We start from the raw sequence: 12492 nt of genomic DNA, 5'->3' as shown, positions 1-12492 counted from the left end.
TAGCAGGGATGCAGTTTACTTGCTTAAATGTAAGCAGTTATTGCCATTTGAGATGCCTTTTGGTATCCAAGACATCCATGTAGGGGTAGTGAAATAGTACAGGGCCTGGCAGACACTCGCCTGGCAGAGAAACACCAGATGGGATCCTGTTGAGCAACTCAAAAGAAGCTTCTACATATTCACGGCTGAACTAATCTTAAGATTTCTGTAGACTACATGAGGAGTTTCCACACCTAGCCCACTGATTGCTCCCTATATGTGGGAACCTATAGTTACATGCCTACATCTTTAAGATGAACTCCTGCCTGAAGGAGTGATTAAGTTACCTAAACGTAAGTGGTTGGAAAAGCCTTAGGTTGTCTTGCCTGATCTCATGCTGAAGTTCGAGAAAGACGCAGATCTCCTGTAGATCCCTTGTCCTATCTACCAGTCTTGGTATCTCAGAAACCCCAGAACATTTGAAATTAACTAAAAACTAGTGTTGAAGAATTGAGTTAAATCTATGATACCCACTAAATTTGCCAGCTTCCAAATTCTGTAAGATTTATCTCCTTTTCCAAGATTGCTGTCCAATGTCACAAGACATAATTGAACTGCAGTTTGAAACCTTCACAGCCAGTTATTCAAATACAGACCATTAACCAAAAGGACCTGCACAGATCAGCATCTGCAACAACAGAAAAATAGAAAGCTAGAGTCTTGATGGAACAGAAATATAATAAATTGGGGTTTTGTATAAAAATGTAGTTTGAGTATACCTGAGATATTAAAACTGTAAACAACCAAAGAGTTTCTAGCACCACCCCATCTAATTCACTGCATGGACTCAGGACATTCATATTTTTCCTGATATCCCCCTAAAATGTTTCTAGTAATTTTCCAGAAGGAAATCTATATCATCTTTAAGTATGTTGCAGTATGGAGGACGATGGTTGAAGTATAAATAGGGGGAGGGCAAGAAAGGGGGGGAAGTGTGCGAACGAGTTACCTGACTGGGTTTAAACCACGACAACTACTTACCTAAATCTTAGTATTCAATGCAAAAGTTTTCCTTTACTGTAAAAAAGCCAATAACTTTTTTCTTTTACCCAGGGGACTCAGATAACAATTCGTGAAACATTTTTAACAACCTCTTTATTATATCTCAGGAAAACAGCATATTCCTGTCCTTACATATTTACCATTTGAATATGTTTATTTTTCCCAAAGCGACAGATATGCTTCTTTGTGATGACTTTTTCAAGATACCCTAAGTTCAAGATCCATTGTGCATTCTACATATGTTTATGTAATTATAGACACCACTGGAAATAACTGTGTGCCTAAAAATCAATGTATAGTGCTGTCTGAGGCACTTCCAGGTACTGAAGACATCTGTACAAGGCTCATAGATCTGACAGAAGACCAGTGGGAAACCCATGATCATCTGACTTGGAAACGGAAAAACTAGTGGAATAATTTTAGTCATCTAAAATTTAAAATGATTTCTGAAACTAGATAGATGAGTCATTCTAGAGTAGATGAAGCAATTTTTATAGCCTGTGTTTTGCAGATGGAGAGGAAAGGCCAAAGGAAATGTCATATCCAGCATTATAAATCAATTTTCTGGTAAAGTCAGGTGTTATATGTAGAACACTGGAGTCTCTCATTTGTGGTTTGGCCAAGGTTTTGAAGCTGAATTGTACACCTAAAGCATGAAAAGTTGTACTCAGGTCATTTGCAATAGATTCTTATTCCAAGTCATTAAAAGATTCATATTCAATCCAGTTTTCTAAGTGTTTTATGTCTCATCATGGTGTTCCTCTGTTGGTTATGCAGAAATCAGAGTTAGGGAAAGGCATCTTGAGATAAAACATGAATCTCTATCCAAAATCTAAGACAGGTAACAGGTTTGTGACAATTGTGACAGGTGCCTAATTTTACCTTGAGTATCATGGTGAGTGGTATGAATACAGATTATTATCACTCACAGCTTGACTAATATGTCCCACATAAAGGTTGATTATCTCCTTTATGGAGAAGTTCATGTGGTTCTGTACAATCTGGGGATTAGCAAATAACCTTCCTTGCGATACTCCCTGTAATTAGTAAAATACAGGTTTAGCCTCAGGATTATCTGGGAAACAGTGTGGCAATTGCAGAGGCATTTGTGGAGGTTTTAATAGGGCCGCTGTATACAATTTTACTGCTGACTTTGGCATACTGACCTATATTTTCTCAATCGCTTTATAAAAGAAGGTGTTCTAAATGGTTTATTTGTTGCCTTGTCTCCATTTTCTGACCTCTTTCTTATTAAAATCATATCAAGGAGTCAGCTATTAAAAGCTGAACTGATTTGTCTGCCTTGACAAAACTCAGGTCTTGCACAAGTTTAGTGTGGTGCTTGCATTAAGGACTGATTAATGCATTAAGCACCCAGACAAACATTACCTACAATAATGAGATGCAGTTGTGACTTATTTCCTATTTAGCATCTGTGGTTTAAATATATATGAGAACTGAAGAGATATGGTGCAGTAGAGAAGACAACCAATTGAACTTTTAATGTGCATATTCTAACTGTGGGTTGTCAGTAAAGTCTCAAACTGAGCTGCTGTCCAAAAATTTTAGTTACTATCATATAAACCATTCTTCTTTTCACTTAAATGTGAGTGTCCAGATGTGGATCTGGCTCTAAGACAAGTACCTACATTAGGAAACTGATCTCTATAATTAATAGAGAAAAATTCCCTCGAGAGGACAATTGGGAGCAATTCACAGAATCACAGAATGGTTCGGGGTGAAAGGGACCTTAAAACTCATGCAGTTCCAACCCGCTGCCATGGGAAGGGACACTTTCCATTCGACCAGATTGCTCGAAGCCCTGTCCGAGCTGCCCTTGAACACTGCCAGGGATGGGGCAGCCATGGCTTCTCTGGGCAATCAATTGGATTCTCCCTACAAATCACCCTTTGAAATAACCTGTCTCTCTCCACTGACTATAGAGTTGCATTGTGATTATCTAGACTCTTAGTACTGGCCCTAGTTTAATTGTCTGACTTTCTGGGCATACACTACAGCAGTATATGTCCCAGGTGATGCACACATGCTTAGGAAAATCTCTACCAGCTTCTTTCCCTGGGGAATGGAAAGTTCTGTTGTTATTTTAGTTTCATTCCCACCCACTGCAAGGATAGGATATAAAATCTAAGTATATGCTTGGCTATAACCTGTACAAGACTGATCCAAACCCCATCAATCTCTGAGGCAGATTTGTCCTGTCTGGGGTGGCTCTTGAATCAGGCCTACAAGATCAAAGATAAAAGGAAAGAGAGCCAAAGACAGATGTAGAAATATAATCAGCTAGCCATAGCTACATTCTTAATTAAATTGCTACAGGCAAACAGCTGCTCTTTAGGGAGTCTCTAAACTCTAACACATGCCGCTATATTACAGTAGTAAAACCAAGGAATAATTTTGCTCGACAATAGCTTTCCTGTGTGCATTGAAATGGCCTAATATACTTTCGTGCCTGAATTTAGTGGTTTAAGAGTAAATATATAACTGTGAGGCTTTCTTTTCCTCTTTTTCTTTTTTCCTGGTCCTCCAACCATGATGTCAAGTAAGGGAAAATATTTTGTAAAAAACCAAATTAACAAACCACAAGAAATCCATATGGCATTTTCCCCATCCTCCCCAGTGTCTAACTCCTGCAGTTGTGAAATCCAAAGTATACCTTTTCTCCACAAATACATCCCTCTATGGACATCAGTACCACAGACCTTAAACCAAAGCTGGCGGCAGAAGCAGAGAAGGCAGCAATGACTTTTTTCAGAAGGAGCTACCTATAAAGCGGCTTGAGTGTCCCATCCATTCAAAGGGTAAGGGACAACAGCACAGGGAGATCCAGTGAGGGAAGGCCAAGTTAAAGGGTTCACCATAACCCAGAAGATATCATTCCAGACTTCTAAAGCGAGGCCCTGCTTCCTAGAAAATAGCTGGACACTGTGTGCTGATGGGAAATAATTACTATTTTGTTTTCCTTTGCTTCTGTGTAAAGTCCTTACTTTGTTAAATTGCCTTTATCTTGACCCATGAGTTTTTTGTTGTATTTTCTTCCCCTGTCCTGCTGAGAAGGAGGATTGATAGATGCAGTGGTAGGCATCTGGTGACCAGCCATGGCCAATCCACCACAACTGTGCAAAACCTGACTCTGTCTACTTGATGACATGGTTTGGTGTGCCCATGGCAGGGGAGTTGAAACTAGATGATCTTGAGGTCCTTTCCAACCCTAGCTATTCTATGATTCTATGATTTTATAATTCTATGAGTTGCTCATAGGTACCAGCTGGCTTTTATTTGATTCCCACAACACCCTACCTTCTCCAGGGTGCACAAACCCAGTTCACTCAGTTTCTCCTCACAGGATGAGTGCTACAGCTCTCAAACACCACGGGGGCCCTTCACTGACCTTACTCCAGTTTGTTAATGGTTTTGCTGCAACTGAGGCCCAAAACTGGGTGCATTATTTTAGATGTGGTTTAAATTTTGATCCAAACTAACAGCTTATCATCACTCCTTTCACTTGGCAGACACATATCCCACACACCACTTTTTTTTTTTTTCCAGAAAATACAGGAAACCGAGGCCAAAAATTACTTGGTATGACTTTAAATACCTGAGATATAGATGTCTAATTAAAAATATTTCATTCATTCCTTTCTTTCTACAGGTCCCTACCCTCCAACATCCTGCATCTGGATATCTTTTAGGATAAGATGAATCCAGTTTAAACAGATCACTTTTAGCTGTGTAAAGTTGCTAATTACAAACCTCACTCATAGTATCCCAAAAATAATATAACCATGTCAAATAATTTTAAGCTCTGGCTAGTGTTTAAAAAAAGCAGATTAAAATAGAAGAGTTATTTCTGGAGAGAGGCCAAAAGAGACTGAGAAAGTCCTGGCATACTCAGAGGTTTTTCAGAGGTCTGGTAGGTGAGCACTGGGTGGCCAAGAGCTGTGGGAAGGTCTTAGCAGCAAGAAGAGGTTCAGCAAACCAGTTCAGCGACCATCTCAGCCCTGTTGCTCTGCCTCACTCATGTGGTCACAAAGCTGAGAGAAGCAATGACAACATGGTGCAATGGCAGCAAGATGGAGTCCCATACCATCTCTCCCTCCATTGTCTGAAGTCACACCAAGGATGTGGCCAAGTGGGCACCACCACCACAAATTGAGGGGAAAGCAGTCTAAGAGGTCAGCATGAGCTAGCTGTAAATGACTTCTTGCTGCTACCTGTGGCTTTCTGCAACAGAGATCTACATCAGCTGCCAAACCCACCTGCCTTTTCTTGGGGAAAAATAAGTCTACATTAATCTCTTTAATAGCTGCAGATTGTGAATGGAGCCCTAGTGTCTGTAGCATCAACACATACAGCTGAGTCAGTCTCCCTTGTTTCTCCTTACAGTCAGAAGAGGGGAATGGGGATTTTAGGGAATAATTTATCCGATTTACCTTCTATAAAAACTTTAGGACAAAAAGAGTCACACTCCAGATTATTAAATGTATTGAAGGCATCTCTGCTGACAATAAAAGGAATTCAGCTTGGGTGGAAATACTGACTCTTAGTCACATAAATCCCACAGCAAATACTTCATGGCAGCTATTATATACTGCTGTCCTACAAGAATCTGTCCAAGGACATTTGTTCTGTGCTTTGCCATCCTGTAGCAGATAAGAGGAATGAAATCTGCAGAGCATTGGAGGATATTATTCTCAGAAATTGCCATCTTTGTGTGAGGGGAGATTCATTCCCATGCACACGGTAGGCACCGGAGCATCTCAGCAAGTCCTCATTACACCCCTGTGATTCAGCCAATTGTTTGCAATGTGTTGATTACAATCACTGTCCACATCTGTCATTGTATAGAGAAACATAATCAAGCACCATAGAGAAATTATCAATCCCCCTAAATCAACACTCATCCTAGAGAAACTCAGAGATGAACACACCTGAAAAGAATGTGGCAAGGGAGGACAGGAATACAAACTGGCTTTCAGCTACATAAGGTTGTGCCTCTTTCCATCTGTCTTTCAGCAATATATGCTCTTCAAGAAAGCCAGTAAGAAATCACCAGTTTCAATAGTACCAATTTGCACTTGCAGCTAAGTCAATAACTGTGTGTCTTTGGATTTATATTTATATCAGTGACATGAAACCTTCAGAAGTCTCCACAGATAAGAAGGGACTCTTACAGTAACTGATTCCTGGCCCTACTCCAGATAGCTACTCAATTCATGTTTAATTCAGGCAAGTCTATAATTCAAATACTCTCTCTTTCCACATGCAGAAGTCAGAAAACATCCCTCTTGACCTAATTCCTGCATCAAATTCAGGATCCCACAATTACAAATCAAGCTCCACCAGCCCAGCCAGCTGCATCTACTGCTTGGAAATTATGGAGACAGAGGGAAGGCCAAAAGGGACTTTAGCTGTGGGAAAGGTGAGAGATGGTCCCTCCATGTATGTCTTGGGTACTGTGGATGTGTCTGTCAAGCCTGCCCAATAATATGGCAAGCCAGACATAAAGTCTTGTCTGTAGGAGATAACACATAAATTTGCATGTGTCATTTTGCCACTGGAGCCCTGCACAGTTGGAGCTTTCAAAGGTTTTTGCACTGGGGATTATTTCCTGGGTAAAAAGGCCAGAGGTAAGGCTGGGATTGTAAGAAGTCCGTATGAGTCTGAAATATTTGTCCATCCTTGGGGAAACTTCATGCTTGTCTGCCTGGTCATATCCCCACATCCTTTTCCTTACTACATTTTTATCTTGTTTGTTTCTTTTGCTCCTGGAGCAGTTTGTGAAAGAGGTCACCCCCTGAGGAGGGCAAGGAGGGAGAGAAAGAAGGAGAACAAAAGTCTGTCATTTATTTATGCAACCTCCAGGCAGGCCTGTCCCCAGCTCTGCAAAAAAAAACAGCCAAAACAGAGCCAACGTATATTAATGGTGGCAATGGGGAGGGGGTGCTAGGGTATTTTGGGTGTCTTCAGGACCTGTTGTCTTTGGCTATGCCACCCTGTCTCTAGACACTTCCTGTCTTTCTGAGGTTTTGTTAGTTTATAGAGTATCTATGTCGGACTTGAGGTTCACCCGGGAAATTGGTTCTTGCTGTAGTCAGCAGAAGTGAAGAGAATGGAGAAAAAGACAGTCTCAGGCTCCCTGCCCAACAACCCACCTCCTTGTGAAGCCTCCAGAGCAATGTTTCCCCAGAGCAGTTTCTGGAACAGATTTGCTCTTATGGATTGCAGGCAAGTTATTTCTACCACTTTGTTTTAAAGAGTTTTCCAACCTTAAACATGCAGACATCCTGGAGACCCAGCTCCCCTCTTTCTACCACACACCTCCTCTTTGGCAAGAGGGAAGCCTGAAATTTCCCTTTCACGTTGCAAGGCAGCATTTCATCCTTCATTATAGCTCAGCCAGCACAGGGCCAGACCAAGCATTTATGAAATGGAAAAGGAGATCTGAGGTGGAGATCATGTTTTACTAAATACCGTGGCTGGGCTGAATGTTTGCTATAACCTGGTCTGCCACACTGTTTCAGACATCACATCTTACTCAAGATGTATCCTGGGCATTCTATACCTGAACTGGCTCTACCGTCTCTCACCAGCCTTAGCCTGTAAGCAAGACTATGCCACACATTAACAGGCTGTCATTCCTGCCTCTGTATCTGCAAAGGGAGACACAGACCACTGTACTATGACTATCCAGACTCAGGTACCTACATAGCAATACATATAGACAGGCATACCTGTCAAATCCCCTCACTTCCCAAATATATTTTCACACATGAATGGGAACCAGGCACAGACACAGGCACACTTTGACAGATACAGGCAAAATCAGTTGCAAAGCCATACGTAGTCATATACATAAGAGCATCTAACTCAGATAAATACAAGATGTGTGCGTACTGGTATCTGTAATAGATGTTCCTACATAATCTCATCTTATTGGTAATGATTGAAAATGGATTCTCTAGAAAAGAGAAGGATAAATTCGTTGAAGAGAAATATTTGCTGTAGTGTTCGAGCTAGAAATAGTGATGAGAAACTGGTTCCCCAAAGATGGCCATCAAGGAATTCCATTTCATTTTCAGCTATCACAGGATGGCAGTCAATGCAGCCAGCAAGTGAAATCCTCAACAAATTAATGTGGGAAAGGTCTGCTATAGGGTGCCGCGTACCTCATGCAATTCCTTTCTTCCCACAGGGCAAAGTCAGCAATGTCATCTCCATTTCCTTGTGAAATTATTTTTGAGAACAAAGCATGTTCTGCCTTTGATTACACTCTTTATGCTGCACCTTTCCCTTGTGGGTTTTATGAGCAGGAGCAGCTCATTAGATTTCTGAGGTGATCTTAGTGAAAACTGCTCTACACAACAAAATGTGGCTCAAATTATTCAGGTGTGTACCCATAAATTCTGCCATATTTTCATCCTGAGAGAACTTTATTTAGCTTTCTAGATGGCTACTGTATTTTAAGCTCTGTCTGGGAGCAGCATGAAATTGCCCACCCAGCATAGGGCACAAGCTTTGTCTCCCACAAATTTGTATTCTGTGAAGCAAGTCAAACCTTGAAACTTCTTAAAACAGTATTTTTGACTTCTACTAGAAATATAAACCAGTCCCCAGGCACATATTTTCAGTTATTTCCTGGGATTTTACATTTCAAATCTTTTTTTTATGGCAAATTGGGCATTGGAGCTGAATTTGGCATCTTGATGTTGTTTCTTCATTGTTTATTAATATTCCTCTGATTACATTTTTTTGGAATGCTTGTGTACATAAAAACAGGGTCTGGACAGTAGTCAGTATTTCTTAAGTGTTTACCCTGCCTTTGAAACAGACTCCAGCTTTGGCCTTTGAAAGAATCACTTTAATCCATCAGCCCTGTTCTAAATAGCAGCAATGGGAAGCTGGCTCCAATGTGTATATGCCAGTGCCCTACAGCAGATGCCCCTAGGCTCATGAACCCATTTCTCATTAGCAATATATCATTAGCTATGGACAAAAAATTTCTTTTAACAGAAACAGCCTATTTCTTCAGGGTTAGAAGAACTTCAGTGTGGTCTCGGGCAACCTATGATTCTCTGAGCAGCCACAGCTGTGAGGCCAACTATTCTTCTCCTAGGACCCTCCCCTGAGCTGATGAAAGAGGGATGGGCTACGAGTTTGTAACATGGGTGTCACACTAGTACCAGTCTTTATTAATACTGGTCCTATCTGATATTACATATTCTTAAGAATGCTGTGCTGTAGAGGTATCATTACATACATATTGCTGCTCTGCCTGTGACTACTGCTGTCTTTATTGGAACTTCTGTGAATAAAGTCCTGTTACTGCATTTGTAAAGGGAACTAAAAGCATCTAGACATGATGTCAGATGCATCATCCCCTCTGTGCACATGGCCAAAGATCTTACCATTTCCTAGATTTACTATCTTTATGCTTAACCTAGAAGCCATTCAAGTCTGAAATGCTATATCTCTCAGTTAAAGCAGGTTTATAATACGGGAGCTTTGACTAGGCAACTTCACCACTGTGCAAAGACTATACCAATAAAAAATAAATGGTCTTGCTTGTGTAATCATCCTTGCAGCTTCTGCTGCAGAGGTGCAGCAGACAGCACTCACACCTTTTCATGCTACTGAACAGCATATATAAAGTGAGAAACAAGCATAAACATAGTTCAGCTCATGATTTCAATCAGTTCCCTTTAGTCCAGTGGTCATGTTCATTCTGGAGGGTAAAATTCTGCATATATATCACCTGCAGCAAGTGTGAAAACTGATCCCACCACTGTCTGCAGGGTACACAGAAGCAACAGGCTCTGGTACCTAAGCGATAGTATCCCCTAAGGGATGGCATCAGAGAGCTTAGGAGCAGGACAGATGTTCTCTGGGAATGCCTCTAAACAGGGACTTTGGCCATGTGTTTGGAGATTATGCTGTTTCCAGCCTTTTGTGGTGGCATTTGTTTGGGTGATGAGGTGCTGGTGCAACCAACATACCTGCACTTTGCTGCTGAGCAGAGCATGACAATGTGAGTCAGCTGTAATGTGAATGCAGGAGAGGTGCAAAGTGTCACAAAGAAAAACTCCAGCTTATGGGGATGTTGATAACTTTTTCCAGACTAGAATTCACTCCCACTCTCCAAAAAAAGCAATGTGAAATTATTCTGCCATATTTCATTTACCAGAGTCTCAGAAATTTGGCTTCTACTTTGAAGAATTTTCCTCTTCAATTTTTCACCCCATTTCTGCACACCTTATTGTTGCTTAAAATGGTATTTTTCTTTCAGTTCCTTACTTTTTTGTTTGATGCTAGCGTGAATCACTGGGTGTACATCATAAATATTCATTCTGATGAAAACAATGGTTTTGAAAGAAACTAGACTGTTGGCACACTGAGGCTATTGTCTTGTGTTTTGATCAAGCACAGTGTAATCCCAGTCAACAGCTGTAGTCCTTGGCAAAATCAGTGATGATTAGGGATTTATAAATTAATACCAATTAATGATGAATAATAGTTATTAATAGTGCTTCTGTTCATTCTGTGCCTTGCTCGTCCTGCTTGTGGTACTGGGATGTATTAATGCAATATTTTGTATTTGCTAGCTGACTCCCACATGCATGCATGAGCCTTCTCTTTCCACTTTCTTTTCTTTTTTTATCTGTATGAAACTCCATTTGCTGGGCAGTAAAAGAAGGTCCCTCATGGGTCTTTGTGGAAATTTTGCATTGCTGAATCAGAGAAAAGAAATTAATCTTCCAAGAGGATTTGACAGATGCAGAGTTATCTGCAATCCACCTCTGTTTTCTGCTGTGTCATGTCCTTCCACTCCAATCTGCTGCCTTTGGTGCCTGTGTCAGCGTGTGTGTCCCAAATGACACAACCTGAAGGAAACTTTTGGGAGCTCCTTAGTCCAACACTATGATTGTTTCAGTAATTCAGGGACATGAAGGTACGTTTGCCTGCACATGATTTATTAATACAGTATCACTACTGCTGATGCTTCAGAGATACTAGAAAAAACTAGAAACTTCATTCCAGAAATGTCAAACCACGTCTTGAGAGATTCAGTTTGAGTATCTGTTATCTATGTATCTGTGTGCTTATTCTTATGCACCCATTGATTCTTCCTGGTAAAAACAGAAGCTCATCTTCAAATGCCAGTACTGTCCTAAATGGCATACATTTGCTTCAATTCAGTATAGGTCTATCTGTACACATACATACTTTTCTTCTTCATTTCTCCTGTCTTCTTTCTTTGGCATGCATCGTAACTCTCCTGTGACACTTTTATTACAGGAAAACGAAGGAATTTGCAGAACAGCTAGCTCAGAAACACAAGCACTTTTGGATTTATAAATGAAAACATTCATTTTGCTGTTCTGCTGGGCTTTTGACATTTCAGCAACTTCATCAGGTAAATGGGAGAAGAAAGATAGATGGACACAGGCTACTTAAGGAACTTTAGGGAATCCAAAGAATTTCTGAGTTAAATAAAACTGGGAAAAAATAACTACGCTAAACCACAAGGTGTTTGGTGAATTTATAGTTCATATTGACAACATTGTGCAGTGTGGTTACATCTCTGCATGAATGCTCACATATGCATTTAAGATCAGTATTATATAATCAGATATTAATTCTACTAGAAAACATGAACTCACAGATATTTTCGCATCATTACTCCTCTGAAAACACTGCTGTTACAATCAGATAAGACACTTTTTTATCTCAGTGCTGCTTTATCCTGAAGGGGTGGGGAAAGTGGTGAAGTAATATGCAGGGAAGGTGTATGAAGTGTCAGCCTCTGTGAACAAATTACGAATTGAATAAGATTAATCTCATTTTAAACAGGACTTGCAAATACATATATTTGTGAGCAACAGCTAGAGCATGGTGCAACAACCTAGAGCTTTGCAAATGACAAGGCACACCATTGCTTAGGCCACTAAATTGAGCTTCAATAACCTATTCCTGAAGCAGTTGTTTAAGGTCATTTTATTCTCAGTGTAGGGAAAAACAGTGTTTCTAAGGGGCAATTAATCTCATCGTAAGAGCTAAAGCTATAAAAAATCGAATGAGTCAGATAAGAAAAATGATTTCTGAAAGCAGTTCAAAACTTCTGATTCTGTAGGGAATGGCATGTAGAGGATATTCATACTTAATTTCAGGTATAATTTTGACACCAGATTTGGCTGAAAAAAATTCATTCTACTCATAGAGGAAAATGTTGGTAACATAAATATGTTTTGTTTCAAAATTACACAGGATCCATTTTGATTTTTCACTCCAAAACAGTAATTAATTAGTTGAGGTTAAGAAACAGCTTTTAGAGTAATGAATAAGTAAAAAAAATGAGCTGGAACATGCCACTAGAGGACAAAGTATTTTTAATTGACCTCCAGATTAAATTACTGATGTGCTTGCTTGTTTATT

The sequence above is a fragment of the Pezoporus occidentalis genome, unplaced genomic scaffold (assembly GCF_034315485.1).
Source record: "Pezoporus occidentalis ecotype Australia unplaced genomic scaffold, CSIRO_AGI_Poc_V1 ctg82, whole genome shotgun sequence".
Classification (NCBI taxonomy): Eukaryota; Metazoa; Chordata; class Aves; order Psittaciformes; family Psittacidae; genus Pezoporus; species Pezoporus occidentalis.
Note: the sequence above shows the minus strand (reverse complement) of the source record.